Source organism: Engystomops pustulosus, unplaced genomic scaffold (assembly GCF_040894005.1).
Source record: "Engystomops pustulosus unplaced genomic scaffold, aEngPut4.maternal MAT_SCAFFOLD_642, whole genome shotgun sequence".
NCBI lineage: Eukaryota > Metazoa > Chordata > Amphibia > Anura > Leptodactylidae > Engystomops > Engystomops pustulosus.
This window is the reverse complement of record NW_027285521.1, coordinates 12,264-34,711: the sequence shown is the minus strand read 5'-3', so window position 1 is coordinate 34,711 and position 22,448 is coordinate 12,264. Positions and strand designations below refer to the sequence as shown.

Below are 22,448 nucleotides of genomic sequence, written 5' to 3'. Positions count from 1 at the left end.
TAGGGAGAGGAAATGAGGAAGCTGCAGCTGACAGGAGGCCCAGGCTAGTACCAGCAAGGAAATGAGGGGGAAGTGGCCAGAAGGGTAGTTCCAGGATTTCTCTGTGGGCCTTCTCCCAAGAAGCATTGCAGCCTGAAAGGCTGGGCGTTGCCCCTGTATTTGTCGCCTTAGCTTCAAAAGAGCTCTTGCAACTAAGGTTGTCACCCCCTTGCTTTGCATAATTAGCTTTGCGCAGTGGCAGTACTGTAGCCCATGAGGTTTTATCCGAGGCGCGGTTATTGCTAGTTGAAAACTTTTCCCAATACCCCGCCATGATGACTTGAAATATAGTCAGCATTGGCAATTTTTGATGGTCTCTCAGGAGACTTTATTTCCAGTGACAAAAAAAGATGAAGAAGGAGTAGGGAGAGGAAATGAGGAAGCTGCAGCTGACAGGAGGCCCAGGCTAGTACCAGCAAGGAAATGAGGGGGAAGTGGCCAGAAGGGTAGTTCCAGGATTTCTCTGTGGGCCTTCTCCCAAGAAGCATTGCAGCCTGAAAGGCTGGGCGTTGCCCCTGTATTTGTCGCCTTAGCTTCAAAAGAGCTCTTGCAACTAAGGTTGTCACCCCCTTGCTTTGCATAATTAGCTTTGCGCAGTGGCAGTACTGTAGCCCATGAGGTTTTATCCGAGGCGCGGTTATTGCTAGTTGAAAACTTTTCCCAATACCCCGCCATGATGACTTGAAATATAGTCAGCATTGGCAATTTTTGATGGTCTCTCAGGAGACTTTATTTCCAGTGACAAAAAAAGATGAAGAAGGAGTAGGGAGAGGAAATGAGGAAGCTGCAGCTGACAGGAGGCCCAGGCTAGTACCAGCAAGGAAATGAGGGGGAAGTGGCCAGAAGGGTAGTTCCAGGATTTCTCTGTGGGCCTTCTCCCAAGAAGCATTGCAGCCTGAAAGGCTGGGCGTTGCCCCTGTATTTGTCGCCTTAGCTTCAAAAGAGCTCTTGCAACTAAGGTTGTCACCCCCTTGCTTTGCATAATTAGCTTTGCGCAGTGGCAGTACTGTAGCCCATGAGGTTTTATCCGAGGCGCGGTTATTGCTAGTTGAAAACTTTTCCCAATACCCCGCCATGATGACTTGAAATATAGTCAGCATTGGCAATTTTTGATGGTCTCTCAGGAGACTTTATTTCCAGTGACAAAAAAAGATGAAGAAGGAGTAGGGAGAGGAAATGAGGAAGCTGCAGCTGACAGGAGGCCCAGGCTAGTACCAGCAAGGAAATGAGGGGGAAGTGGCCAGAAGGGTAGTTCCAGGATTTCTCTGTGGGCCTTCTCCCAAGAAGCATTGCAGCCTGAAAGGCTGGGCGTTGCCCCTGTATTTGTCGCCTTAGCTTCAAAAGAGCTCTTGCAACTAAGGTTGTCACCCCCTTGCTTTGCATAATTAGCTTTGCGCAGTGGCAGTACTGTAGCCCATGAGGTTTTATCCGAGGCGCGGTTATTGCTAGTTGAAAACTTTTCCCAATACCCCGCCATGATGACTTGAAATATAGTCAGCATTGGCAATTTTTGATGGTCTCTCAGGAGACTTTATTTCCAGTGACAAAAAAAGATGAAGAAGGAGTAGGGAGAGGAAATGAGGAAGCTGCAGCTGACAGGAGGCCCAGGCTAGTACCAGCAAGGAAATGAGGGGGAAGTGGCCAGAAGGGTAGTTCCAGGATTTCTCTGTGGGCCTTCTCCCAAGAAGCATTGCAGCCTGAAAGGCTGGGCGTTGCCCCTGTATTTGCCGCCTTAGCTTCAAAAGAGCTCTTGCAACTAAGGTTGTCACCCCCTTGCTTTGCATAATTAGCTTTGCGCAGTGGCAGTACTGTAGCCCATGAGGTTTTATCCGAGGCGCGGTTATTGCTAGTTGAAAACTTTTCCCAATACCCCGCCATGATGACTTGAAATATAGTCAGCATTGGCAATTTTTGATGGTCTCTCAGGAGACTTTATTTCCAGTGACAAAAAAAGATGAAGAAGGAGTAGGGAGAGGAAATGAGGAAGCTGCAGCTGACAGGAGGCCCAGGCTAGTACCAGCAAGGAAATGAGGGGGAAGTGGCCAGAAGGGTAGTTCCAGGATTTCTCTGTGGGCCTTCTCCCAAGAAGCATTGCAGCCTGAAAGGCTGGGCGTTGCCCCTGTATTTGTCGCCTTAGCTTCAAAAGAGCTCTTGCAACTAAGGTTGTCACCCCCTTGCTTTGCATAATTAGCTTTGCGCAGTGGCAGTACTGTAGCCCATGAGGTTTTATCCGAGGCGCGGTTATTGCTAGTTGAAAACTTTTCCCAATACCCCGCCATGATGACTTGAAATATAGTCAGCATTGGCAATTTTTGATGGTCTCTCAGGAGACTTTATTTCCAGTGACAAAAAAAGATGAAGAAGGAGTAGGGAGAGGAAATGAGGAAGCTGCAGCTGACAGGAGGCCCAGGCTAGTACCAGCAAGGAAATGAGGGGGAAGTGGCCAGAAGGGTAGTTCCAGGATTTCTCTGTGGGCCTTCTCCCAAGAAGCATTGCAGCCTGAAAGGCTGGGCGTTGCCCCTGTATTTGTCGCCTTAGCTTCAAAAGAGCTCTTGCAACTAAGGTTGTCACCCCCTTGCTTTGCATAATTAGCTTTGCGCAGTGGCAGTACTGTAGCCCATGAGGTTTTATCCGAGGCGCGGTTATTGCTAGTTGAAAACTTTTCCCAATACCCCGCCATGATGACTTGAAATATAGTCAGCATTGGCAATTTTTGATGGTCTCTCAGGAGACTTTATTTCCAGTGACAAAAAAAGATGAAGAAGGAGTAGGGAGAGGAAATGAGGAAGCTGCAGCTGACAGGAGGCCCAGGCTAGTACCAGCAAGGAAATGAGGGGGAAGTGGCCAGAAGGGTAGTTCCAGGATTTCTCTGTGGGCCTTCTCCCAAGAAGCATTGCAGCCTGAAAGGCTGGGCGTTGCCCCTGTATTTGTCGCCTTAGCTTCAAAAGAGCTCTTGCAACTAAGGTTGTCACCCCCTTGCTTTGCATAATTAGCTTTGCGCAGTGGCAGTACTGTAGCCCATGAGGTTTTATCCGAGGCGCGGTTATTGCTAGTTGAAAACTTTTCCCAATACCCCGCCATGATGACTTGAAATATAGTCAGCATTGGCAATTTTTGATGGTCTCTCAGGAGACTTTATTTCCAGTGACAAAAAAAGATGAAGAAGGAGTAGGGAGAGGAAATGAGGAAGCTGCAGCTGACAGGAGGCCCAGGCTAGTACCAGCAAGGAAATGAGGGGGAAGTGGCCAGAAGGGTAGTTCCAGGATTTCTCTGTGGGCCTTCTCCCAAGAAGCATTGCAGCCTGAAAGGCTGGGCGTTGCCCCTGTATTTGTCGCCTTAGCTTCAAAAGAGCTCTTGCAACTAAGGTTGTCACCCCCTTGCTTTGCATAATTAGCTTTGCGCAGTGGCAGTACTGTAGCCCATGAGGTTTTATCCGAGGCGCGGTTATTGCTAGTTGAAAACTTTTCCCAATACCCCGCCATGATGACTTGAAATATAGTCAGCATTGGCAATTTTTGATGGTCTCTCAGGAGACTTTATTTCCAGTGACAAAAAAAGATGAAGAAGGAGTAGGGAGAGGAAATGAGGAAGCTGCAGCTGACAGGAGGCCCAGGCTAGTACCAGCAAGGAAATGAGGGGGAAGTGGCCAGAAGGGTAGTTCCAGGATTTCTCTGTGGGCCTTCTCCCAAGAAGCATTGCAGCCTGAAAGGCTGGGCGTTGCCCCTGTATTTGTCGCCTTAGCTTCAAAAGAGCTCTTGCAACTAAGGTTGTCACCCCCTTGCTTTGCATAATTAGCTTTGCGCAGTGGCAGTACTGTAGCCCATGAGGTTTTATCCGAGGCGCGGTTATTGCTAGTTGAAAACTTTTCCCAATACCCCGCCATGATGACTTGAAATATAGTCAGCATTGGCAATTTTTGATGGTCTCTCAGGAGACTTTATTTCCAGTGACAAAAAAAGATGAAGAAGGAGTAGGGAGAGGAAATGAGGAAGCTGCAGCTGACAGGAGGCCCAGGCTAGTACCAGCAAGGAAATGAGGGGGAAGTGGCCAGAAGGGTAGTTCCAGGATTTCTCTGTGGGCCTTCTCCCAAGAAGCATTGCAGCCTGAAAGGCTGGGCGTTGCCCCTGTATTTGTCGCCTTAGCTTCAAAAGAGCTCTTGCAACTAAGGTTGTCACCCCCTTGCTTTGCATAATTAGCTTTGCGCAGTGGCAGTACTGTAGCCCATGAGGTTTTATCCGAGGCGCGGTTATTGCTAGTTGAAAACTTTTCCCAATACCCCGCCATGATGACTTGAAATATAGTCAGCATTGGCAATTTTTGATGGTCTCTCAGGAGACTTTATTTCCAGTGACAAAAAAAGATGAAGAAGGAGTAGGGAGAGGAAATGAGGAAGCTGCAGCTGACAGGAGGCCCAGGCTAGTACCAGCAAGGAAATGAGGGGGAAGTGGCCAGAAGGGTAGTTCCAGGATTTCTCTGTGGGCCTTCTCCCAAGAAGCATTGCAGCCTGAAAGGCTGGGCGTTGCCCCTGTATTTGTCGCCTTAGCTTCAAAAGAGCTCTTGCAACTAAGGTTGTCACCCCCTTGCTTTGCATAATTAGCTTTGCGCAGTGGCAGTACTGTAGCCCATGAGGTTTTATCCGAGGCGCGGTTATTGCTAGTTGAAAACTTTTCCCAATACCCCGCCATGATGACTTGAAATATAGTCAGCATTGGCAATTTTTGATGGTCTCTCAGGAGACTTTATTTCCAGTGACAAAAAAAGATGAAGAAGGAGTAGGGAGAGGAAATGAGGAAGCTGCAGCTGACAGGAGGCCCAGGCTAGTACCAGCAAGGAAATGAGGGGGAAGTGGCCAGAAGGGTAGTTCCAGGATTTCTCTGTGGGCCTTCTCCCAAGAAGCATTGCAGCCTGAAAGGCTGGGCGTTGCCCCTGTATTTGTCGCCTTAGCTTCAAAAGAGCTCTTGCAACTAAGGTTGTCACCCCCTTGCTTTGCATAATTAGCTTTGCGCAGTGGCAGTACTGTAGCCCATGAGGTTTTATCCGAGGCGCGGTTATTGCTAGTTGAAAACTTTTCCCAATACCCCGCCATGATGACTTGAAATATAGTCAGCATTGGCAATTTTTGATGGTCTCTCAGGAGACTTTATTTCCAGTGACAAAAAAAGATGAAGAAGGAGTAGGGAGAGGAAATGAGGAAGCTGCAGCTGACAGGAGGCCCAGGCTAGTACCAGCAAGGAAATGAGGGGGAAGTGGCCAGAAGGGTAGTTCCAGGATTTCTCTGTGGGCCTTCTCCCAAGAAGCATTGCAGCCTGAAAGGCTGGGCGTTGCCCCTGTATTTGTCGCCTTAGCTTCAAAAGAGCTCTTGCAACTAAGGTTGTCACCCCCTTGCTTTGCATAATTAGCTTTGCGCAGTGGCAGTACTGTAGCCCATGAGGTTTTATCCGAGGCGCGGTTATTGCTAGTTGAAAACTTTTCCCAATACCCCGCCATGATGACTTGAAATATAGTCAGCATTGGCAATTTTTGATGGTCTCTCAGGAGACTTTATTTCCAGTGACAAAAAAAGATGAAGAAGGAGTAGGGAGAGGAAATGAGGAAGCTGCAGCTGACAGGAGGCCCAGGCTAGTACCAGCAAGGAAATGAGGGGGAAGTGGCCAGAAGGGTAGTTCCAGGATTTCTCTGTGGGCCTTCTCCCAAGAAGCATTGCAGCCTGAAAGGCTGGGCGTTGCCCCTGTATTTGTCGCCTTAGCTTCAAAAGAGCTCTTGCAACTAAGGTTGTCACCCCCTTGCTTTGCATAATTAGCTTTGCGCAGTGGCAGTACTGTAGCCCATGAGGTTTTATCCGAGGCGCGGTTATTGCTAGTTGAAAACTTTTCCCAATACCCCGCCATGATGACTTGAAATATAGTCAGCATTGGCAATTTTTGATGGTCTCTCAGGAGACTTTATTTCCAGTGACAAAAAAAGATGAAGAAGGAGTAGGGAGAGGAAATGAGGAAGCTGCAGCTGACAGGAGGCCCAGGCTAGTACCAGCAAGGAAATGAGGGGGAAGTGGCCAGAAGGGTAGTTCCAGGATTTCTCTGTGGGCCTTCTCCCAAGAAGCATTGCAGCCTGAAAGGCTGGGCGTTGCCCCTGTATTTGTCGCCTTAGCTTCAAAAGAGCTCTTGCAACTAAGGTTGTCACCCCCTTGCTTTGCATAATTAGCTTTGCGCAGTGGCAGTACTGTAGCCCATGAGGTTTTATCCGAGGCGCGGTTATTGCTAGTTGAAAACTTTTCCCAATACCCCGCCATGATGACTTGAAATATAGTCAGCATTGGCAATTTTTGATGGTCTCTCAGGAGACTTTATTTCCAGTGACAAAAAAAGATGAAGAAGGAGTAGGGAGAGGAAATGAGGAAGCTGCAGCTGACAGGAGGCCCAGGCTAGTACCAGCAAGGAAATGAGGGGGAAGTGGCCAGAAGGGTAGTTCCAGGATTTCTCTGTGGGCCTTCTCCCAAGAAGCATTGCAGCCTGAAAGGCTGGGCGTTGCCCCTGTATTTGTCGCCTTAGCTTCAAAAGAGCTCTTGCAACTAAGGTTGTCACCCCCTTGCTTTGCATAATTAGCTTTGCGCAGTGGCAGTACTGTAGCCCATGAGGTTTTATCCGAGGCGCGGTTATTGCTAGTTGAAAACTTTTCCCAATACCCCGCCATGATGACTTGAAATATAGTCAGCATTGGCAATTTTTGATGGTCTCTCAGGAGACTTTATTTCCAGTGACAAAAAAAGATGAAGAAGGAGTAGGGAGAGGAAATGAGGAAGCTGCAGCTGACAGGAGGCCCAGGCTAGTACCAGCAAGGAAATGAGGGGGAAGTGGCCAGAAGGGTAGTTCCAGGATTTCTCTGTGGGCCTTCTCCCAAGAAGCATTGCAGCCTGAAAGGCTGGGCGTTGCCCCTGTATTTGTCGCCTTAGCTTCAAAAGAGCTCTTGCAACTAAGGTTGTCACCCCCTTGCTTTGCATAATTAGCTTTGCGCAGTGGCAGTACTGTAGCCCATGAGGTTTTATCCGAGGCGCGGTTATTGCTAGTTGAAAACTTTTCCCAATACCCCGCCATGATGACTTGAAATATAGTCAGCATTGGCAATTTTTGATGGTCTCTCAGGAGACTTTATTTCCAGTGACAAAAAAAGATGAAGAAGGAGTAGGGAGAGGAAATGAGGAAGCTGCAGCTGACAGGAGGCCCAGGCTAGTACCAGCAAGGAAATGAGGGGGAAGTGGCCAGAAGGGTAGTTCCAGGATTTCTCTGTGGGCCTTCTCCCAAGAAGCATTGCAGCCTGAAAGGCTGGGCGTTGCCCCTGTATTTGTCGCCTTAGCTTCAAAAGAGCTCTTGCAACTAAGGTTGTCACCCCCTTGCTTTGCATAATTAGCTTTGCGCAGTGGCAGTACTGTAGCCCATGAGGTTTTATCCGAGGCGCGGTTATTGCTAGTTGAAAACTTTTCCCAATACCCCGCCATGATGACTTGAAATATAGTCAGCATTGGCAATTTTTGATGGTCTCTCAGGAGACTTTATTTCCAGTGACAAAAAAAGATGAAGAAGGAGTAGGGAGAGGAAATGAGGAAGCTGCAGCTGACAGGAGGCCCAGGCTAGTACCAGCAAGGAAATGAGGGGGAAGTGGCCAGAAGGGTAGTTCCAGGATTTCTCTGTGGGCCTTCTCCCAAGAAGCATTGCAGCCTGAAAGGCTGGGCGTTGCCCCTGTATTTGTCGCCTTAGCTTCAAAAGAGCTCTTGCAACTAAGGTTGTCACCCCCTTGCTTTGCATAATTAGCTTTGCGCAGTGGCAGTACTGTAGCCCATGAGGTTTTATCCGAGGCGCGGTTATTGCTAGTTGAAAACTTTTCCCAATACCCCGCCATGATGACTTGAAATATAGTCAGCATTGGCAATTTTTGATGGTCTCTCAGGAGACTTTATTTCCAGTGACAAAAAAAGATGAAGAAGGAGTAGGGAGAGGAAATGAGGAAGCTGCAGCTGACAGGAGGCCCAGGCTAGTACCAGCAAGGAAATGAGGGGGAAGTGGCCAGAAGGGTAGTTCCAGGATTTCTCTGTGGGCCTTCTCCCAAGAAGCATTGCAGCCTGAAAGGCTGGGCGTTGCCCCTGTATTTGTCGCCTTAGCTTCAAAAGAGCTCTTGCAACTAAGGTTGTCACCCCCTTGCTTTGCATAATTAGCTTTGCGCAGTGGCAGTACTGTAGCCCATGAGGTTTTATCCGAGGCGCGGTTATTGCTAGTTGAAAACTTTTCCCAATACCCCGCCATGATGACTTGAAATATAGTCAGCATTGGCAATTTTTGATGGTCTCTCAGGAGACTTTATTTCCAGTGACAAAAAAAGATGAAGAAGGAGTAGGGAGAGGAAATGAGGAAGCTGCAGCTGACAGGAGGCCCAGGCTAGTACCAGCAAGGAAATGAGGGGGAAGTGGCCAGAAGGGTAGTTCCAGGATTTCTCTGTGGGCCTTCTCCCAAGAAGCATTGCAGCCTGAAAGGCTGGGCGTTGCCCCTGTATTTGTCGCCTTAGCTTCAAAAGAGCTCTTGCAACTAAGGTTGTCACCCCCTTGCTTTGCATAATTAGCTTTGCGCAGTGGCAGTACTGTAGCCCATGAGGTTTTATCCGAGGCGCGGTTATTGCTAGTTGAAAACTTTTCCCAATACCCCGCCATGATGACTTGAAATATAGTCAGCATTGGCAATTTTTGATGGTCTCTCAGGAGACTTTATTTCCAGTGACAAAAAAAGATGAAGAAGGAGTAGGGAGAGGAAATGAGGAAGCTGCAGCTGACAGGAGGCCCAGGCTAGTACCAGCAAGGAAATGAGGGGGAAGTGGCCAGAAGGGTAGTTCCAGGATTTCTCTGTGGGCCTTCTCCCAAGAAGCATTGCAGCCTGAAAGGCTGGGCGTTGCCCCTGTATTTGTCGCCTTAGCTTCAAAAGAGCTCTTGCAACTAAGGTTGTCACCCCCTTGCTTTGCATAATTAGCTTTGCGCAGTGGCAGTACTGTAGCCCATGAGGTTTTATCCGAGGCGCGGTTATTGCTAGTTGAAAACTTTTCCCAATACCCCGCCATGATGACTTGAAATATAGTCAGCATTGGCAATTTTTGATGGTCTCTCAGGAGACTTTATTTCCAGTGACAAAAAAAGATGAAGAAGGAGTAGGGAGAGGAAATGAGGAAGCTGCAGCTGACAGGAGGCCCAGGCTAGTACCAGCAAGGAAATGAGGGGGAAGTGGCCAGAAGGGTAGTTCCAGGATTTCTCTGTGGGCCTTCTCCCAAGAAGCATTGCAGCCTGAAAGGCTGGGCGTTGCCCCTGTATTTGTCGCCTTAGCTTCAAAAGAGCTCTTGCAACTAAGGTTGTCACCCCCTTGCTTTGCATAATTAGCTTTGCGCAGTGGCAGTACTGTAGCCCATGAGGTTTTATCCGAGGCGCGGTTATTGCTAGTTGAAAACTTTTCCCAATACCCCGCCATGATGACTTGAAATATAGTCAGCATTGGCAATTTTTGATGGTCTCTCAGGAGACTTTATTTCCAGTGACAAAAAAAGATGAAGAAGGAGTAGGGAGAGGAAATGAGGAAGCTGCAGCTGACAGGAGGCCCAGGCTAGTACCAGCAAGGAAATGAGGGGGAAGTGGCCAGAAGGGTAGTTCCAGGATTTCTCTGTGGGCCTTCTCCCAAGAAGCATTGCAGCCTGAAAGGCTGGGCGTTGCCCCTGTATTTGTCGCCTTAGCTTCAAAAGAGCTCTTGCAACTAAGGTTGTCACCCCCTTGCTTTGCATAATTAGCTTTGCGCAGTGGCAGTACTGTAGCCCATGAGGTTTTATCCGAGGCGCGGTTATTGCTAGTTGAAAACTTTTCCCAATACCCCGCCATGATGACTTGAAATATAGTCAGCATTGGCAATTTTTGATGGTCTCTCAGGAGACTTTATTTCCAGTGACAAAAAAAGATGAAGAAGGAGTAGGGAGAGGAAATGAGGAAGCTGCAGCTGACAGGAGGCCCAGGCTAGTACCAGCAAGGAAATGAGGGGGAAGTGGCCAGAAGGGTAGTTCCAGGATTTCTCTGTGGGCCTTCTCCCAAGAAGCATTGCAGCCTGAAAGGCTGGGCGTTGCCCCTGTATTTGTCGCCTTAGCTTCAAAAGAGCTCTTGCAACTAAGGTTGTCACCCCCTTGCTTTGCATAATTAGCTTTGCGCAGTGGCAGTACTGTAGCCCATGAGGTTTTATCCGAGGCGCGGTTATTGCTAGTTGAAAACTTTTCCCAATACCCCGCCATGATGACTTGAAATATAGTCAGCATTGGCAATTTTTGATGGTCTCTCAGGAGACTTTATTTCCAGTGACAAAAAAAGATGAAGAAGGAGTAGGGAGAGGAAATGAGGAAGCTGCAGCTGACAGGAGGCCCAGGCTAGTACCAGCAAGGAAATGAGGGGGAAGTGGCCAGAAGGGTAGTTCCAGGATTTCTCTGTGGGCCTTCTCCCAAGAAGCATTGCAGCCTGAAAGGCTGGGCGTTGCCCCTGTATTTGTCGCCTTAGCTTCAAAAGAGCTCTTGCAACTAAGGTTGTCACCCCCTTGCTTTGCATAATTAGCTTTGCGCAGTGGCAGTACTGTAGCCCATGAGGTTTTATCCGAGGCGCGGTTATTGCTAGTTGAAAACTTTTCCCAATACCCCGCCATGATGACTTGAAATATAGTCAGCATTGGCAATTTTTGATGGTCTCTCAGGAGACTTTATTTCCAGTGACAAAAAAAGATGAAGAAGGAGTAGGGAGAGGAAATGAGGAAGCTGCAGCTGACAGGAGGCCCAGGCTAGTACCAGCAAGGAAATGAGGGGGAAGTGGCCAGAAGGGTAGTTCCAGGATTTCTCTGTGGGCCTTCTCCCAAGAAGCATTGCAGCCTGAAAGGCTGGGCGTTGCCCCTGTATTTGTCGCCTTAGCTTCAAAAGAGCTCTTGCAACTAAGGTTGTCACCCTTCCTTGCTTTGCATAATTAGCTTTGCGCAGTGGCAGTACTGTAGCCCATGAGGTTTTATCCGAGGCGCGGTTATTGCTAGTTGAAAACTTTTCCCAATACCCCGCCATGATGACTTGAAATATAGTCAGCATTGGCAATTTTTGATGGTCTCTCAGGAGACTTTATTTCCAGTGACAAAAAAAGATGAAGAAGGAGTAGGGAGAGGAAATGAGGAAGCTGCAGCTGACAGGAGGCCCAGGCTAGTACCAGCAAGGAAATGAGGGGGAAGTGGCCAGAAGGGTAGTTCCAGGATTTCTCTGTGGGCCTTCTCCCAAGAAGCATTGCAGCCTGAAAGGCTGGGCGTTGCCCCTGTATTTGTCGCCTTAGCTTCAAAAGAGCTCTTGCAACTAAGGTTGTCACCCCCTTGCTTTGCATAATTAGCTTTGCGCAGTGGCAGTACTGTAGCCCATGAGGTTTTATCCGAGGCGCGGTTATTGCTAGTTGAAAACTTTTCCCAATACCCCGCCATGATGACTTGAAATATAGTCAGCATTGGCAATTTTTGATGGTCTCTCAGGAGACTTTATTTCCAGTGACAAAAAAAGATGAAGAAGGAGTAGGGAGAGGAAATGAGGAAGCTGCAGCTGACAGGAGGCCCAGGCTAGTACCAGCAAGGAAATGAGGGGGAAGTGGCCAGAAGGGTAGTTCCAGGATTTCTCTGTGGGCCTTCTCCCAAGAAGCATTGCAGCCTGAAAGGCTGGGCGTTGCCCCTGTATTTGTCGCCTTAGCTTCAAAAGCTCTTGCAACTAAGGTTGTCACCCCCTTGCTTTGCATAATTAGCTTTGCGCAGTGGCAGTACTGTAGCCCATGAGGTTTTATCCGAGGCGCGGTTATTGCTAGTTGAAAACTTTTCCCAATACCCCGCCATGATGACTTGAAATATAGTCAGCATTGGCAATTTTTGATGGTCTCTCAGGAGACTTTATTTCCAGTGACAAAAAAAGATGAAGAAGGAGTAGGGAGAGGAAATGAGGAAGCTGCAGCTGACAGGAGGCCCAGGCTAGTACCAGCAAGGAAATGAGGGGGAAGTGGCCAGAAGGGTAGTTCCAGGATTTCTCTGTGGGCCTTCTCCCAAGAAGCATTGCAGCCTGAAAGGCTGGGCGTTGCCCCTGTATTTGTCGCCTTAGCTTCAAAAGAGCTCTTGCAACTAAGGTTGTCACCCCCTTGCTTTGCATAATTAGCTTTGCGCAGTGGCAGTACTGTAGCCCATGAGGTTTTAGCCGAGGCGCGGTTATTGCTAGTTGAAAACTTTTCCCAATACCCCGCCATGATGACTTGAAATATAGTCAGCATTGGCAATTTTTGATGGTCTCTCAGGAGACTTTATTTCCAGTGACAAAAAAAGATGAAGAAGGAGTAGGGAGAGGAAATGAGGAAGCTGCAGCTGACAGGAGGCCCAGGCTAGTACCAGCAAGGAAATGAGGGGGAAGTGGCCAGAAGGGTAGTTCCAGGATTTCTCTGTGGGCCTTCTCCCAAGAAGCATTGCAGCCTGAAAGGCTGGGCGTTGCCCCTGTATTTGTCGCCTTAGCTTCAAAAGAGCTCTTGCAACTAAGGTTGTCACCCCCTTGCTTTGCATAATTAGCTTTGCGCAGTGGCAGTACTGTAGCCCATGAGGTTTTATCCGAGGCGCGGTTATTGCTAGTTGAAAACTTTTCCCAATACCCCGCCATGATGACTTGAAATATAGTCAGCATTGGCAATTTTTGATGGTCTCTCAGGAGACTTTATTTCCAGTGACAAAAAAAGATGAAGAAGGAGTAGTGAAGAAGGAGTAGGGAGAGGAAATGAGGAAGCTGCAGCTGACAGGAGGCCCAGGCTAGTACCAGCAAGGAAATGAGGGGGAAGTGGCCAGAAGGGTAGTTCCAGGATTTCTCTGTGGGCCTTCTCCCAAGAAGCATTGCAGCCTGAAAGGCTGGGCGTTGCCCCTGTATTTGTCGCCTTAGCTTCAAAAGAGCTCTTGCAACTAAGGTTGTCACCCCCTTGCTTTGCATAATTAGCTTTGCGCAGTGGCAGTACTGTAGCCCATGAGGTTTTAGCCGAGGCGCGGTTATTGCTAGTTGAAAACTTTTCCCAATACCCCGCCATGATGACTTGAAATATAGTCAGCATTGGCAATTTTTGATGGTCTCTCAGGAGACTTTATTTCCAGTGACAAAAAAAGATGAAGAAGGAGTAGGGAGAGGAAATGAGGAAGCTGCAGCTGACAGGAGGCCCAGGCTAGTACCAGCAAGGAAATGAGGGGGAAGTGGCCAGAAGGGTAGTTCCAGGATTTCTCTGTGGGCCTTCTCCCAAGAAGCATTGCAGCCTGAAAGGCTGGGCGTTGCCCCTGTATTTGTCGCCTTAGCTTCAAAAGAGCTCTTGCAACTAAGGTTGTCACCCCCTTGCTTTGCATAATTAGCTTTGCGCAGTGGCAGTACTGTAGCCCATGAGGTTTTATCCGAGGCGCGGTTATTGCTAGTTGAAAACTTTTCCCAATACCCCGCCATGATGACTTGAAATATAGTCAGCATTGGCAATTTTTGATGGTCTCTCAGGAGACTTTATTTCCAGTGACAAAAAAAGATGAAGAAGGAGTAGGGAGAGGAAATGAGGAAGCTGCAGCTGACAGGAGGCCCAGGCTAGTACCAGCAAGGAAATGAGGGGGAAGTGGCCAGAAGGGTAGTTCCAGGATTTCTCTGTGGGCCTTCTCCCAAGAAGCATTGCAGCCTGAAAGGCTGGGCGTTGCCCCTGTATTTGTCGCCTTAGCTTCAAAAGAGCTCTTGCAACTAAGGTTGTCACCCCCTTGCTTTGCATAATTAGCTTTGCGCAGTGGCAGTACTGTAGCCCATGAGGTTTTATCCGAGGCGCGGTTATTGCTAGTTGAAAACTTTTCCCAATACCCCGCCATGATGACTTGAAATATAGTCAGCATTGGCAATTTTTGATGGTCTCTCAGGAGACTTTATTTCCAGTGACAAAAAAAGATGAAGAAGGAGTAGGGAGAGGAAATGAGGAAGCTGCAGCTGACAGGAGGCCCAGGCTAGTACCAGCAAGGAAATGAGGGGGAAGTGGCCAGAAGGGTAGTTCCAGGATTTCTCTGTGGGCCTTCTCCCAAGAAGCATTGCAGCCTGAAAGGCTGGGCGTTGCCCCTGTATTTGTCGCCTTAGCTTCAAAAGAGCTCTTGCAACTAAGGTTGTCACCCCCTTGCTTTGCATAATTAGCTTTGCGCAGTGGCAGTACTGTAGCCCATGAGGTTTTATCCGAGGCGCGGTTATTGCTAGTTGAAAACTTTTCCCAATACCCCGCCATGATGACTTGAAATATAGTCAGCATTGGCAATTTTTGATGGTCTCTCAGGAGACTTTATTTCCAGTGACAAAAAAAGATGAAGAAGGAGTAGGGAGAGGAAATGAGGAAGCTGCAGCTGACAGGAGGCCCAGGCTAGTACCAGCAAGGAAATGAGGGGGAAGTGGCCAGAAGGGTAGTTCCAGGATTTCTCTGTGGGCCTTCTCCCAAGAAGCATTGCAGCCTGAAAGGCTGGGCGTTGCCCCTGTATTTGTCGCCTTAGCTTCAAAAGAGCTCTTGCAACTAAGGTTGTCACCCCCTTGCTTTGCATAATTAGCTTTGCGCAGTGGCAGTACTGTAGCCCATGAGGTTTTATCCGAGGCGCGGTTATTGCTAGTTGAAAACTTTTCCCAATACCCCGCCATGATGACTTGAAATATAGTCAGCATTGGCAATTTTTGATGGTCTCTCAGGAGACTTTATTTCCAGTGACAAAAAAAGATGAAGAAGGAGTAGGGAGAGGAAATGAGGAAGCTGCAGCTGACAGGAGGCCCAGGCTAGTACCAGCAAGGAAATGAGGGGGAAGTGGCCAGAAGGGTAGTTCCAGGATTTCTCTGTGGGCCTTCTCCCAAGAAGCATTGCAGCCTGAAAGGCTGGGCGTTGCCCCTGTATTTGTCGCCTTAGCTTCAAAAGAGCTCTTGCAACTAAGGTTGTCACCCCCTTGCTTTGCATAATTAGCTTTGCGCAGTGGCAGTACTGTAGCCCATGAGGTTTTATCCGAGGCGCGGTTATTGCTAGTTGAAAACTTTTCCCAATACCCCGCCATGATGACTTGAAATATAGTCAGCATTGGCAATTTTTGATGGTCTCTCAGGAGACTTTATTTCCAGTGACAAAAAAAGATGAAGAAGGAGTAGGGAGAGGAAATGAGGAAGCTGCAGCTGACAGGAGGCCCAGGCTAGTACCAGCAAGGAAATGAGGGGGAAGTGGCCAGAAGGGTAGTTCCAGGATTTCTCTGTGGGCCTTCTCCCAAGAAGCATTGCAGCCTGAAAGGCTGGGCGTTGCCCCTGTATTTGTCGCCTTAGCTTCAAAAGAGCTCTTGCAACTAAGGTTGTCACCCCCTTGCTTTGCATAATTAGCTTTGCGCAGTGGCAGTACTGTAGCCCATGAGGTTTTATCCGAGGCGCGGTTATTGCTAGTTGAAAACTTTTCCCAATACCCCGCCATGATGACTTGAAATATAGTCAGCATTGGCAATTTTTGATGGTCTCTCAGGAGACTTTATTTCCAGTGACAAAAAAAGATGAAGAAGGAGTAGGGAGAGGAAATGAGGAAGCTGCAGCTGACAGGAGGCCCAGGCTAGTACCAGCAAGGAAATGAGGGGGAAGTGGCCAGAAGGGTAGTTCCAGGATTTCTCTGTGGGCCTTCTCCCAAGAAGCATTGCAGCCTGAAAGGCTGGGCGTTGCCCCTGTATTTGTCGCCTTAGCTTCAAAAGAGCTCTTGCAACTAAGGTTGTCACCCCCTTGCTTTGCATAATTAGCTTTGCGCAGTGGCAGTACTGTAGCCCATGAGGTTTTATCCGAGGCGCGGTTATTGCTAGTTGAAAACTTTTCCCAATACCCCGCCATGATGACTTGAAATATAGTCAGCATTGGCAATTTTTGATGGTCTCTCAGGAGACTTTATTTCCAGTGACAAAAAAAGATGAAGAAGGAGTAGGGAGAGGAAATGAGGAAGCTGCAGCTGACAGGAGGCCCAGGCTAGTACCAGCAAGGAAATGAGGGGGAAGTGGCCAGAAGGGTAGTTCCAGGATTTCTCTGTGGGCCTTCTCCCAAGAAGCATTGCAGCCTGAAAGGCTGGGCGTTGCCCCTGTATTTGTCGCCTTAGCTTCAAAAGAGCTCTTGCAACTAAGGTTGTCACCCCCTTGCTTTGCATAATTAGCTTTGCGCAGTGGCAGTACTGTAGCCCATGAGGTTTTATCCGAGGCGCGGTTATTGCTAGTTGAAAACTTTTCCCAATACCCCGCCATGATGACTTGAAATATAGTCAGCATTGGCAATTTTTGATGGTCTCTCAGGAGACTTTATTTCCAGTGACAAAAAAAGATGAAGAAGGAGTAGGGAGAGGAAATGAGGAAGCTGCAGCTGACAGGAGGCCCAGGCTAGTACCAGCAAGGAAATGAGGGGGAAGTGGCCAGAAGGGTAGTTCCAGGATTTCTCTGTGGGCCTTCTCCCAAGAAGCATTGCAGCCTGAAAGGCTGGGCGTTGCCCCTGTATTTGTCGCCTTAGCTTCAAAAGAGCTCTTGCAACTAAGGTTGTCACCCCCTTGCTTTGCATAATTAGCTTTGCGCAGTGGCAGTACTGTAGCCCATGAGGTTTTATCCGAGGCGCGGTTATTGCTAGTTGAAAACTTTTCCCAATACCCCGCCATGATGACTTGAAATATAGTCAGCATTGGCAATTTTTGATGGTCTCTCAGGAGACTTTATTTCCAGTGACAAAAAAAGATGAAGAAGGAGTAGGGAGAGGAAATGAGGAAGCTGCAGCTGACAGGAGGCCCAGGCTAGTACCAGCAAGGAAATGAGGGGGAAGTGGCCAGAAGGGTAGTTCCAGGATTTCTCTGTGGGCCTTCTCCCAAGAAGCATTGCAGCCTGAAAGGCTGGGCGTTGCCCCTGTATTTGTCGCCTTAGCTTCAAAAGAGCTCTTGCAACTAAGGTTGTCACCCCCTTGCTTTGCATAATTAGCTTTGCGCAGTGGCAGTACTGTAGCCCATGAGGTTTTATCCGAGGCGCGGTTATTGCTAGTTGAAAACTTTTCCCAATACCCCGCCATGATGACTTGAAATATAGTCAGCATTGGCAATTTTTGATGGTCTCTCAGGAGACTTTATTTCCAGTGACAAAAAAAGATGAAGAAGGAGTAGGGAGAGGAAATGAGGAAGCTGCAGCTGACAGGAGGCCCAGGCTAGTACCAGCAAGGAAATGAGGGGGAAGTGGCCAGAAGGGTAGTTCCAGGATTTCTCTGTGGGCCTTCTCCCAAGAAGCATTGCAGCCTGAAAGGCTGGGCGTTGCCCCTGTATTTGTCGCCTTAGCTTCAAAAGAGCTCTTGCAACTAAGGTTGTCACCCCCTTGCTTTGCATAATTAGCTTTGCGCAGTGGCAGTACTGTAGCCCATGAGGTTTTATCCGAGGCGCGGTTATTGCTAGTTGAAAACTTTTCCCAATACCCCGCCATGATGACTTGAAATATAGTCAGCATTGGCAATTTTTGATGGTCTCTCAGGAGACTTTATTTCCAGTGACAAAAAAAGATGAAGAAGGAGTAGGGAGAGGAAATGAGGAAGCTGCAGCTGACAGGAGGCCCAGGCTAGTACCAGCAAGGAAATGAGGGGGAAGTGGCCAGAAGGGTAGTTCCAGGATTTCTCTGTGGGCCTTCTCCCAAGAAGCATTGCAGCCTGAAAGGCTGGGCGTTGCCCCTGTATTTGTCGCCTTAGCTTCAAAAGAGCTCTTGCAACTAAGGTTGTCACCCCCTTGCTTTGCATAATTAGCTTTGCGCAGTGGCAGTACTGTAGCCCATGAGGTTTTATCCGAGGCGCGGTTATTGCTAGTTGAAAACTTTTCCCAATACCCCGCCATGATGACTTGAAATATAGTCAGCATTGGCAATTTTTGATGGTCTCTCAGGAGACTTTATTTCCAGTGACAAAAAAAGATGAAGAAGGAGTAGGGAGAGGAAATGAGGAAGCTGCAGCTGACAGGAGGCCCAGGCTAGTACCAGCAAGGAAATGAGGGGGAAGTGGCCAGAAGGGTAGTTCCAGGATTTCTCTGTGGGCCTTCTCCCAAGAAGCATTGCAGCCTGAAAGGCTGGGCGTTGCCCCTGTATTTGTCGCCTTAGCTTCAAAAGAGCTCTTGCAACTAAGGTTGTCACCCCCTTGCTTTGCATAATTAGCTTTGCGCAGTGGCAGTACTGTAGCCCATGAGGTTTTATCCGAGGCGCGGTTATTGCTAGTTGAAAACTTTTCCCAATACCCCGCCATGATGACTTGAAATATAGTCAGCATTGGCAATTTTTGATGGTCTCTCAGGAGACTTTATTTCCAGTGACAAAAAAAGATGAAGAAGGAGTAGGGAGAGGAAATGAGGAAGCTGCAGCTGACAGGAGGCCCAGGCTAGTACCAGCAAGGAAATGAGGGGGAAGTGGCCAGAAGGGTAGTTCCAGGATTTCTCTGTGGGCCTTCTCCCAAGAAGCATTGCAGCCTGAAAGGCTGGGCGTTGCCCCTGTATTTGTCGCCTTAGCTTCAAAAGAGCTCTTGCAACTAAGGTTGTCACCCCCTTGCTTTGCATAATTAGCTTTGCGCAGTGGCAGTACTGTAGCCCATGAGGTTTTATCCGAGGCGCGGTTATTGCTAGTTGAAAACTTTTCCCAATACCCCGCCATGATGACTTGAAATATAGTCAGCATTGGCAATTTTTGATGGTCTCTCAGGAGACTTTATTTCCAGTGACAAAAAAAGATGAAGAAGGAGTAGGGAGAGGAAATGAGGAAGCTGCAGCTGACAGGAGGCCCAGGCTAGTACCAGCAAGGAAATGAGGGGGAAGTGGCCAGAAGGGTAGTTCCAGGATTTCTCTGTGGGCCTTCTCCCAAGAAGCATTGCAGCCTGAAAGGCTGGGCGTTGCCCCTGTATTTGTCGCCTTAGCTTCAAAAGAGCTCTTGCAACTAAGGTTGTCACCCCCTTGCTTTGCATAATTAGCTTTGCGCAGTGGCAGTACTGTAGCCCATGAGGTTTTAGCCGAGGCGCGGTTATTGCTAGTTGAAAACTTTTCCCAATACCCCGCCATGATGACTTGAAATATAGTCAGCATTGGCAATTTTTGATGGTCTCTCAGGAGACTTTATTTCCAGTGACAAAAAAAGATGAAGAAGGAGTAGGGAGAGGAAATGAGGAAGCTGCAGCTGACAGGAGGCCCAGGCTAGTACCAGCAAGGAAATGAGGGGGAAGTGGCCAGAAGGGTAGTTCCAGGATTTCTCTGTGGGCCTTCTCCCAAGAAGCATTGCAGCCTGAAAGGCTGGGCGTTGCCCCTGTATTTGTCGCCTTAGCTTCAAAAGAGCTCTTGCAACTAAGGTTGTCACCCCCTTGCTTTGCATAATTAGCTTTGCGCAGTGGCAGTACTGTAGCCCATGAGGTTTTATCCGAGGCGCGGTTATTGCTAGTTGAAAACTTTTCCCAATACCCCGCCATGATGACTTGAAATATAGTCAGCATTGGCAATTTTTGATGGTCTCTCAGGAGACTTTATTTCCAGTGACAAAAAAAGATGAAGAAGGAGTAGGGAGAGGAAATGAGGAAGCTGCAGCTGACAGGAGGCCCAGGCTAGTACCAGCAAGGAAATGAGGGGGAAGTGGCCAGAAGGGTAGTTCCAGGATTTCTCTGTGGGCCTTCTCCCAAGAAGCATTGCAGCCTGAAAGGCTGGGCGTTGCCCCTGTATTTGTCGCCTTAGCTTCAAAAGAGCTCTTGCAACTAAGGTTGTCACCCCCTTGCTTTGCATAATTAGCTTTGCGCAGTGGCAGTACTGTAGCCCATGAGGTTTTATCCGAGGCGCGGTTATTGCTAGTTGAAAACTTTTCCCAATACCCCGCCATGATGACTTGAAATATAGTCAGCATTGGCAATTTTTGATGGTCTCTCAGGAGACTTTATTTCCAGTGACAAAAAAAGATGAAGAAGGAGTAGGGAGAGGAAATGAGGAAGCTGCAGCTGACAGGAGGCCCAGGCTAGTACCAGCAAGGAAATGAGGGGGAAGTGGCCAGAAGGGTAGTTCCAGGATTTCTCTGTGGGCCTTCTCCCAAGAAGCATTGCAGCCTGAAAGGCTGGGCGTTGCCCCTGTATTTGTCGCCTTAGCTTCAAAAGAGCTCTTGCAACTAAGGTTGTCACCCCCTTGCTTTGCATAATTAGCTTTGCGCAGTGGCAGTACTGTAGCCCATGAGGTTTTATCCGAGGCGCGGTTATTGCTAGTTGAAAACTTTTCCCAATACCCCGCCATGATGACTTGAAATATAGTCAGCATTGGCAATTTTTGATGGTCTCTCAGGAGACTTTATTTCCAGTGACAAAAAAAGATGAAGAAGGAGTAGGGAGAGGAAATGAGGAAGCTGCAGCTGACAGGAGGCCCAGGCTAGTACCAGCAAGGAAATGAGGGGGAAGTGGCCAGAAGGGTAGTTCCAGGATTTCTCTGTGGGCCTTCTCCCAAGAAGCATTGCAGCCTGAAAGGCTGGGCGTTGCCCCTGTATTTGTCGCCTTAGCTTCAAAAGAGCTCTTGCAACTAAGGTTGTCACCCCCTTGCTTTGCATAATTAGCTTTGCGCAGTGGCAGTACTGTAGCCCATGAGGTTTTATCCGAGGCGCGGTTATTGCTAGTTGAAAACTTTTCCCAATACCCCGCCATGATGACTTGAAATATAGTCAGCATTGGCAATTTTTGATGGTCTCTCAGGAGACTTTATTTCCAGTGACAAAAAAAGATGAAGAAGGAGTAGGGAGAGGAAATGAGGAAGCTGCAGCTGACAGGAGGCCCAGGCTAGTACCAGCAAGGAAATGAGGGGGAAGTGGCCAGAAGGGTAGTTCCAGGATTTCTCTGTGGGCCTTCTCCCAAGAAGCATTGCAGCCTGAAAGGCTGGGCGTTGCCCCTGTATTTGTCGCCTTAGCTTCAAAAGAGCTCTTGCAACTAAGGTTGTCACCCCCTTGCTTTGCATAATTAGCTTTGCGCAGTGGCAGTACTGTAGCCCATGAGGTTTTATCCGAGGCGCGGTTATTGCTAGTTGAAAACTTTTCCCAATACCCCGCCATGATGACTTGAAATATAGTCAGCATTGGCAATTTTTGATGGTCTCTCAGGAGACTTTATTTCCAGTGACAAAAAAAGATGAAGAAGGAGTAGGGAGAGGAAATGAGGAAGCTGCAGCTGACAGGAGGCCCAGGCTAGTACCAGCAAGGAAATGAGGGGGAAGTGGCCAGAAGGGTAGTTCCAGGATTTCTCTGTGGGCCTTCTCCCAAGAAGCATTGCAGCCTGAAAGGCTGGGCGTTGCCCCTGTATTTGTCGCCTTAGCTTCAAAAGAGCTCTTGCAACTAAGGTTGTCACCCCCTTGCTTTGCATAATTAGCTTTGCGCAGTGGCAGTACTGTAGCCCATGAGGTTTTATCCGAGGCGCGGTTATTGCTAGTTGAAAACTTTTCCCAATACCCCGCCATGATGACTTGAAATATAGTCAGCATTGGCAATTTTTGATGGTCTCTCAGGAGACTTTATTTCCAGTGACAAAAAAAGATGAAGAAGGAGTAGGGAGAGGAAATGAGGAAGCTGCAGCTGACAGGAGGCCCAGGCTAGTACCAGCAAGGAAATGAGGGGGAAGTGGCCAGAAGGGTAGTTCCAGGATTTCTCTGTGGGCCTTCTCCCAAGAAGCATTGCAGCCTGAAAGGCTGGGCGTTGCCCCTGTATTTGTCGCCTTAGCTTCAAAAGAGCTCTTGCAACTAAGGTTGTCACCCCCTTGCTTTGCATAATTAGCTTTGCGCAGTGGCAGTACTGTAGCCCATGAGGTTTTATCCGAGGCGCGGTTATTGCTAGTTGAAAACTTTTCCCAATACCCCGCCATGATGACTTGAAATATAGTCAGCATTGGCAATTTTTGATGGTCTCTCAGGAGACTTTATTTCCAGTGACAAAAAAAGATGAAGAAGGAGTAGGGAGAGGAAATGAGGAAGCTGCAGCTGACAGGAGGCCCAGGCTAGTACCAGCAAGGAAATGAGGGGGAAGTGGCCAGAAGGGTAGTTCCAGGATTTCTCTGTGGGCCTTCTCCCAAGAAGCATTGCAGCCTGAAAGGCTGGGCGTTGCCCCTGTATTTGTCGCCTTAGCTTCAAAAGAGCTCTTGCAACTAAGGTTGTCACCCCCTTGCTTTGCATAATTAGCTTTGCGCAGTGGCAGTACTGTAGCCCATGAGGTTTTATCCGAGGCGCGGTTATTGCTAGTTGAAAACTTTTCCCAATACCCCGCCATGATGACTTGAAATATAGTCAGCATTGGCAATTTTTGATGGTCTCTCAGGAGACTTTATTTCCAGTG

At 48.4% G+C, this 22,448-nt stretch overlaps 56 non-coding genes across 56 annotated transcripts; all 56 read left to right on the top strand.

Moving 5' to 3' along the window:
- The first annotated feature begins 223 nt into the window (after positions 1-223).
- LOC140112129 (U4 spliceosomal RNA) lies at positions 224-365 on the top strand. The gene has a single exon (XR_011852446.1). It is a non-coding gene; the product is annotated as a U4 spliceosomal RNA (small nuclear RNA).
- A 259-nt stretch (positions 366-624) lies between these two features.
- On the top strand, positions 625-766 carry LOC140112128 (U4 spliceosomal RNA). Its single transcript, XR_011852445.1, has one exon. It is a non-coding gene; the product is annotated as a U4 spliceosomal RNA (small nuclear RNA).
- A 259-nt stretch (positions 767-1,025) lies between these two features.
- On the top strand, positions 1,026-1,167 carry LOC140112125 (U4 spliceosomal RNA). Its single transcript, XR_011852443.1, has one exon. It is a non-coding gene; the product is annotated as a U4 spliceosomal RNA (small nuclear RNA).
- A 259-nt stretch (positions 1,168-1,426) lies between these two features.
- On the top strand, positions 1,427-1,568 carry LOC140112124 (U4 spliceosomal RNA). Its single transcript, XR_011852442.1, has one exon. It is a non-coding gene; the product is annotated as a U4 spliceosomal RNA (small nuclear RNA).
- A 259-nt stretch (positions 1,569-1,827) lies between these two features.
- Positions 1,828-1,969, top strand: LOC140112123 (U4 spliceosomal RNA). The gene has a single exon (XR_011852441.1). It is a non-coding gene; the product is annotated as a U4 spliceosomal RNA (small nuclear RNA).
- Positions 1,970-2,228: 259 nt separating this feature from the next.
- Positions 2,229-2,370, top strand: LOC140112122 (U4 spliceosomal RNA). Its single transcript, XR_011852440.1, has one exon. It is a non-coding gene; the product is annotated as a U4 spliceosomal RNA (small nuclear RNA).
- A 259-nt stretch (positions 2,371-2,629) lies between these two features.
- On the top strand, positions 2,630-2,771 carry LOC140112121 (U4 spliceosomal RNA). The gene has a single exon (XR_011852439.1). It is a non-coding gene; the product is annotated as a U4 spliceosomal RNA (small nuclear RNA).
- Positions 2,772-3,030: 259 nt separating this feature from the next.
- LOC140112120 (U4 spliceosomal RNA) lies at positions 3,031-3,172 on the top strand. The gene has a single exon (XR_011852438.1). It is a non-coding gene; the product is annotated as a U4 spliceosomal RNA (small nuclear RNA).
- A 259-nt stretch (positions 3,173-3,431) lies between these two features.
- Positions 3,432-3,573, top strand: LOC140112119 (U4 spliceosomal RNA). Its single transcript, XR_011852437.1, has one exon. It is a non-coding gene; the product is annotated as a U4 spliceosomal RNA (small nuclear RNA).
- Positions 3,574-3,832: 259 nt separating this feature from the next.
- On the top strand, positions 3,833-3,974 carry LOC140112118 (U4 spliceosomal RNA). Its single transcript, XR_011852436.1, has one exon. It is a non-coding gene; the product is annotated as a U4 spliceosomal RNA (small nuclear RNA).
- A 259-nt stretch (positions 3,975-4,233) lies between these two features.
- LOC140112117 (U4 spliceosomal RNA) lies at positions 4,234-4,375 on the top strand. Its single transcript, XR_011852435.1, has one exon. It is a non-coding gene; the product is annotated as a U4 spliceosomal RNA (small nuclear RNA).
- A 259-nt stretch (positions 4,376-4,634) lies between these two features.
- On the top strand, positions 4,635-4,776 carry LOC140112116 (U4 spliceosomal RNA). The gene has a single exon (XR_011852434.1). It is a non-coding gene; the product is annotated as a U4 spliceosomal RNA (small nuclear RNA).
- A 259-nt stretch (positions 4,777-5,035) lies between these two features.
- Positions 5,036-5,177, top strand: LOC140112113 (U4 spliceosomal RNA). Its single transcript, XR_011852432.1, has one exon. It is a non-coding gene; the product is annotated as a U4 spliceosomal RNA (small nuclear RNA).
- Positions 5,178-5,436: 259 nt separating this feature from the next.
- LOC140112112 (U4 spliceosomal RNA) lies at positions 5,437-5,578 on the top strand. Its single transcript, XR_011852431.1, has one exon. It is a non-coding gene; the product is annotated as a U4 spliceosomal RNA (small nuclear RNA).
- A 259-nt stretch (positions 5,579-5,837) lies between these two features.
- LOC140112111 (U4 spliceosomal RNA) lies at positions 5,838-5,979 on the top strand. The gene has a single exon (XR_011852430.1). It is a non-coding gene; the product is annotated as a U4 spliceosomal RNA (small nuclear RNA).
- Positions 5,980-6,238: 259 nt separating this feature from the next.
- On the top strand, positions 6,239-6,380 carry LOC140112110 (U4 spliceosomal RNA). The gene has a single exon (XR_011852429.1). It is a non-coding gene; the product is annotated as a U4 spliceosomal RNA (small nuclear RNA).
- A 259-nt stretch (positions 6,381-6,639) lies between these two features.
- On the top strand, positions 6,640-6,781 carry LOC140112109 (U4 spliceosomal RNA). Its single transcript, XR_011852428.1, has one exon. It is a non-coding gene; the product is annotated as a U4 spliceosomal RNA (small nuclear RNA).
- Positions 6,782-7,040: 259 nt separating this feature from the next.
- LOC140112108 (U4 spliceosomal RNA) lies at positions 7,041-7,182 on the top strand. Its single transcript, XR_011852427.1, has one exon. It is a non-coding gene; the product is annotated as a U4 spliceosomal RNA (small nuclear RNA).
- A 259-nt stretch (positions 7,183-7,441) lies between these two features.
- LOC140112107 (U4 spliceosomal RNA) lies at positions 7,442-7,583 on the top strand. Its single transcript, XR_011852426.1, has one exon. It is a non-coding gene; the product is annotated as a U4 spliceosomal RNA (small nuclear RNA).
- A 259-nt stretch (positions 7,584-7,842) lies between these two features.
- LOC140112106 (U4 spliceosomal RNA) lies at positions 7,843-7,984 on the top strand. Its single transcript, XR_011852425.1, has one exon. It is a non-coding gene; the product is annotated as a U4 spliceosomal RNA (small nuclear RNA).
- A 259-nt stretch (positions 7,985-8,243) lies between these two features.
- Positions 8,244-8,385, top strand: LOC140112105 (U4 spliceosomal RNA). Its single transcript, XR_011852424.1, has one exon. It is a non-coding gene; the product is annotated as a U4 spliceosomal RNA (small nuclear RNA).
- A 259-nt stretch (positions 8,386-8,644) lies between these two features.
- Positions 8,645-8,786, top strand: LOC140112103 (U4 spliceosomal RNA). The gene has a single exon (XR_011852423.1). It is a non-coding gene; the product is annotated as a U4 spliceosomal RNA (small nuclear RNA).
- Positions 8,787-9,045: 259 nt separating this feature from the next.
- On the top strand, positions 9,046-9,187 carry LOC140112101 (U4 spliceosomal RNA). Its single transcript, XR_011852421.1, has one exon. It is a non-coding gene; the product is annotated as a U4 spliceosomal RNA (small nuclear RNA).
- Positions 9,188-9,446: 259 nt separating this feature from the next.
- LOC140112100 (U4 spliceosomal RNA) lies at positions 9,447-9,588 on the top strand. The gene has a single exon (XR_011852420.1). It is a non-coding gene; the product is annotated as a U4 spliceosomal RNA (small nuclear RNA).
- Positions 9,589-9,847: 259 nt separating this feature from the next.
- On the top strand, positions 9,848-9,989 carry LOC140112099 (U4 spliceosomal RNA). The gene has a single exon (XR_011852419.1). It is a non-coding gene; the product is annotated as a U4 spliceosomal RNA (small nuclear RNA).
- Positions 9,990-10,248: 259 nt separating this feature from the next.
- Positions 10,249-10,390, top strand: LOC140112098 (U4 spliceosomal RNA). The gene has a single exon (XR_011852418.1). It is a non-coding gene; the product is annotated as a U4 spliceosomal RNA (small nuclear RNA).
- A 259-nt stretch (positions 10,391-10,649) lies between these two features.
- Positions 10,650-10,791, top strand: LOC140112097 (U4 spliceosomal RNA). The gene has a single exon (XR_011852417.1). It is a non-coding gene; the product is annotated as a U4 spliceosomal RNA (small nuclear RNA).
- A 261-nt stretch (positions 10,792-11,052) lies between these two features.
- Positions 11,053-11,194, top strand: LOC140112210 (U4 spliceosomal RNA). The gene has a single exon (XR_011852519.1). It is a non-coding gene; the product is annotated as a U4 spliceosomal RNA (small nuclear RNA).
- Positions 11,195-11,453: 259 nt separating this feature from the next.
- On the top strand, positions 11,454-11,595 carry LOC140112209 (U4 spliceosomal RNA). Its single transcript, XR_011852518.1, has one exon. It is a non-coding gene; the product is annotated as a U4 spliceosomal RNA (small nuclear RNA).
- A 257-nt stretch (positions 11,596-11,852) lies between these two features.
- Positions 11,853-11,994, top strand: LOC140112208 (U4 spliceosomal RNA). Its single transcript, XR_011852517.1, has one exon. It is a non-coding gene; the product is annotated as a U4 spliceosomal RNA (small nuclear RNA).
- A 259-nt stretch (positions 11,995-12,253) lies between these two features.
- LOC140112156 (U4 spliceosomal RNA) lies at positions 12,254-12,395 on the top strand. Its single transcript, XR_011852471.1, has one exon. It is a non-coding gene; the product is annotated as a U4 spliceosomal RNA (small nuclear RNA).
- A 259-nt stretch (positions 12,396-12,654) lies between these two features.
- LOC140112207 (U4 spliceosomal RNA) lies at positions 12,655-12,796 on the top strand. The gene has a single exon (XR_011852516.1). It is a non-coding gene; the product is annotated as a U4 spliceosomal RNA (small nuclear RNA).
- Positions 12,797-13,069: 273 nt separating this feature from the next.
- Positions 13,070-13,211, top strand: LOC140112155 (U4 spliceosomal RNA). Its single transcript, XR_011852470.1, has one exon. It is a non-coding gene; the product is annotated as a U4 spliceosomal RNA (small nuclear RNA).
- Positions 13,212-13,470: 259 nt separating this feature from the next.
- LOC140112206 (U4 spliceosomal RNA) lies at positions 13,471-13,612 on the top strand. Its single transcript, XR_011852515.1, has one exon. It is a non-coding gene; the product is annotated as a U4 spliceosomal RNA (small nuclear RNA).
- Positions 13,613-13,871: 259 nt separating this feature from the next.
- LOC140112203 (U4 spliceosomal RNA) lies at positions 13,872-14,013 on the top strand. The gene has a single exon (XR_011852513.1). It is a non-coding gene; the product is annotated as a U4 spliceosomal RNA (small nuclear RNA).
- Positions 14,014-14,272: 259 nt separating this feature from the next.
- LOC140112202 (U4 spliceosomal RNA) lies at positions 14,273-14,414 on the top strand. Its single transcript, XR_011852512.1, has one exon. It is a non-coding gene; the product is annotated as a U4 spliceosomal RNA (small nuclear RNA).
- A 259-nt stretch (positions 14,415-14,673) lies between these two features.
- On the top strand, positions 14,674-14,815 carry LOC140112201 (U4 spliceosomal RNA). The gene has a single exon (XR_011852511.1). It is a non-coding gene; the product is annotated as a U4 spliceosomal RNA (small nuclear RNA).
- Positions 14,816-15,074: 259 nt separating this feature from the next.
- On the top strand, positions 15,075-15,216 carry LOC140112200 (U4 spliceosomal RNA). The gene has a single exon (XR_011852510.1). It is a non-coding gene; the product is annotated as a U4 spliceosomal RNA (small nuclear RNA).
- Positions 15,217-15,475: 259 nt separating this feature from the next.
- LOC140112199 (U4 spliceosomal RNA) lies at positions 15,476-15,617 on the top strand. The gene has a single exon (XR_011852509.1). It is a non-coding gene; the product is annotated as a U4 spliceosomal RNA (small nuclear RNA).
- A 259-nt stretch (positions 15,618-15,876) lies between these two features.
- LOC140112198 (U4 spliceosomal RNA) lies at positions 15,877-16,018 on the top strand. Its single transcript, XR_011852508.1, has one exon. It is a non-coding gene; the product is annotated as a U4 spliceosomal RNA (small nuclear RNA).
- Positions 16,019-16,277: 259 nt separating this feature from the next.
- On the top strand, positions 16,278-16,419 carry LOC140112197 (U4 spliceosomal RNA). The gene has a single exon (XR_011852507.1). It is a non-coding gene; the product is annotated as a U4 spliceosomal RNA (small nuclear RNA).
- Positions 16,420-16,678: 259 nt separating this feature from the next.
- On the top strand, positions 16,679-16,820 carry LOC140112196 (U4 spliceosomal RNA). The gene has a single exon (XR_011852506.1). It is a non-coding gene; the product is annotated as a U4 spliceosomal RNA (small nuclear RNA).
- A 259-nt stretch (positions 16,821-17,079) lies between these two features.
- On the top strand, positions 17,080-17,221 carry LOC140112195 (U4 spliceosomal RNA). Its single transcript, XR_011852505.1, has one exon. It is a non-coding gene; the product is annotated as a U4 spliceosomal RNA (small nuclear RNA).
- A 259-nt stretch (positions 17,222-17,480) lies between these two features.
- Positions 17,481-17,622, top strand: LOC140112194 (U4 spliceosomal RNA). Its single transcript, XR_011852504.1, has one exon. It is a non-coding gene; the product is annotated as a U4 spliceosomal RNA (small nuclear RNA).
- Positions 17,623-17,881: 259 nt separating this feature from the next.
- LOC140112190 (U4 spliceosomal RNA) lies at positions 17,882-18,023 on the top strand. The gene has a single exon (XR_011852502.1). It is a non-coding gene; the product is annotated as a U4 spliceosomal RNA (small nuclear RNA).
- Positions 18,024-18,282: 259 nt separating this feature from the next.
- On the top strand, positions 18,283-18,424 carry LOC140112189 (U4 spliceosomal RNA). Its single transcript, XR_011852501.1, has one exon. It is a non-coding gene; the product is annotated as a U4 spliceosomal RNA (small nuclear RNA).
- Positions 18,425-18,683: 259 nt separating this feature from the next.
- LOC140112188 (U4 spliceosomal RNA) lies at positions 18,684-18,825 on the top strand. Its single transcript, XR_011852500.1, has one exon. It is a non-coding gene; the product is annotated as a U4 spliceosomal RNA (small nuclear RNA).
- A 259-nt stretch (positions 18,826-19,084) lies between these two features.
- On the top strand, positions 19,085-19,226 carry LOC140112154 (U4 spliceosomal RNA). Its single transcript, XR_011852469.1, has one exon. It is a non-coding gene; the product is annotated as a U4 spliceosomal RNA (small nuclear RNA).
- Positions 19,227-19,485: 259 nt separating this feature from the next.
- Positions 19,486-19,627, top strand: LOC140112187 (U4 spliceosomal RNA). The gene has a single exon (XR_011852499.1). It is a non-coding gene; the product is annotated as a U4 spliceosomal RNA (small nuclear RNA).
- A 259-nt stretch (positions 19,628-19,886) lies between these two features.
- Positions 19,887-20,028, top strand: LOC140112186 (U4 spliceosomal RNA). Its single transcript, XR_011852498.1, has one exon. It is a non-coding gene; the product is annotated as a U4 spliceosomal RNA (small nuclear RNA).
- A 259-nt stretch (positions 20,029-20,287) lies between these two features.
- Positions 20,288-20,429, top strand: LOC140112185 (U4 spliceosomal RNA). The gene has a single exon (XR_011852497.1). It is a non-coding gene; the product is annotated as a U4 spliceosomal RNA (small nuclear RNA).
- A 259-nt stretch (positions 20,430-20,688) lies between these two features.
- Positions 20,689-20,830, top strand: LOC140112184 (U4 spliceosomal RNA). Its single transcript, XR_011852496.1, has one exon. It is a non-coding gene; the product is annotated as a U4 spliceosomal RNA (small nuclear RNA).
- A 259-nt stretch (positions 20,831-21,089) lies between these two features.
- On the top strand, positions 21,090-21,231 carry LOC140112183 (U4 spliceosomal RNA). Its single transcript, XR_011852495.1, has one exon. It is a non-coding gene; the product is annotated as a U4 spliceosomal RNA (small nuclear RNA).
- A 259-nt stretch (positions 21,232-21,490) lies between these two features.
- Positions 21,491-21,632, top strand: LOC140112182 (U4 spliceosomal RNA). Its single transcript, XR_011852494.1, has one exon. It is a non-coding gene; the product is annotated as a U4 spliceosomal RNA (small nuclear RNA).
- A 259-nt stretch (positions 21,633-21,891) lies between these two features.
- Positions 21,892-22,033, top strand: LOC140112180 (U4 spliceosomal RNA). Its single transcript, XR_011852493.1, has one exon. It is a non-coding gene; the product is annotated as a U4 spliceosomal RNA (small nuclear RNA).
- A 259-nt stretch (positions 22,034-22,292) lies between these two features.
- On the top strand, positions 22,293-22,434 carry LOC140112178 (U4 spliceosomal RNA). Its single transcript, XR_011852491.1, has one exon. It is a non-coding gene; the product is annotated as a U4 spliceosomal RNA (small nuclear RNA).
- The last annotated feature ends 14 nt before the right edge of the window (positions 22,435-22,448 follow it).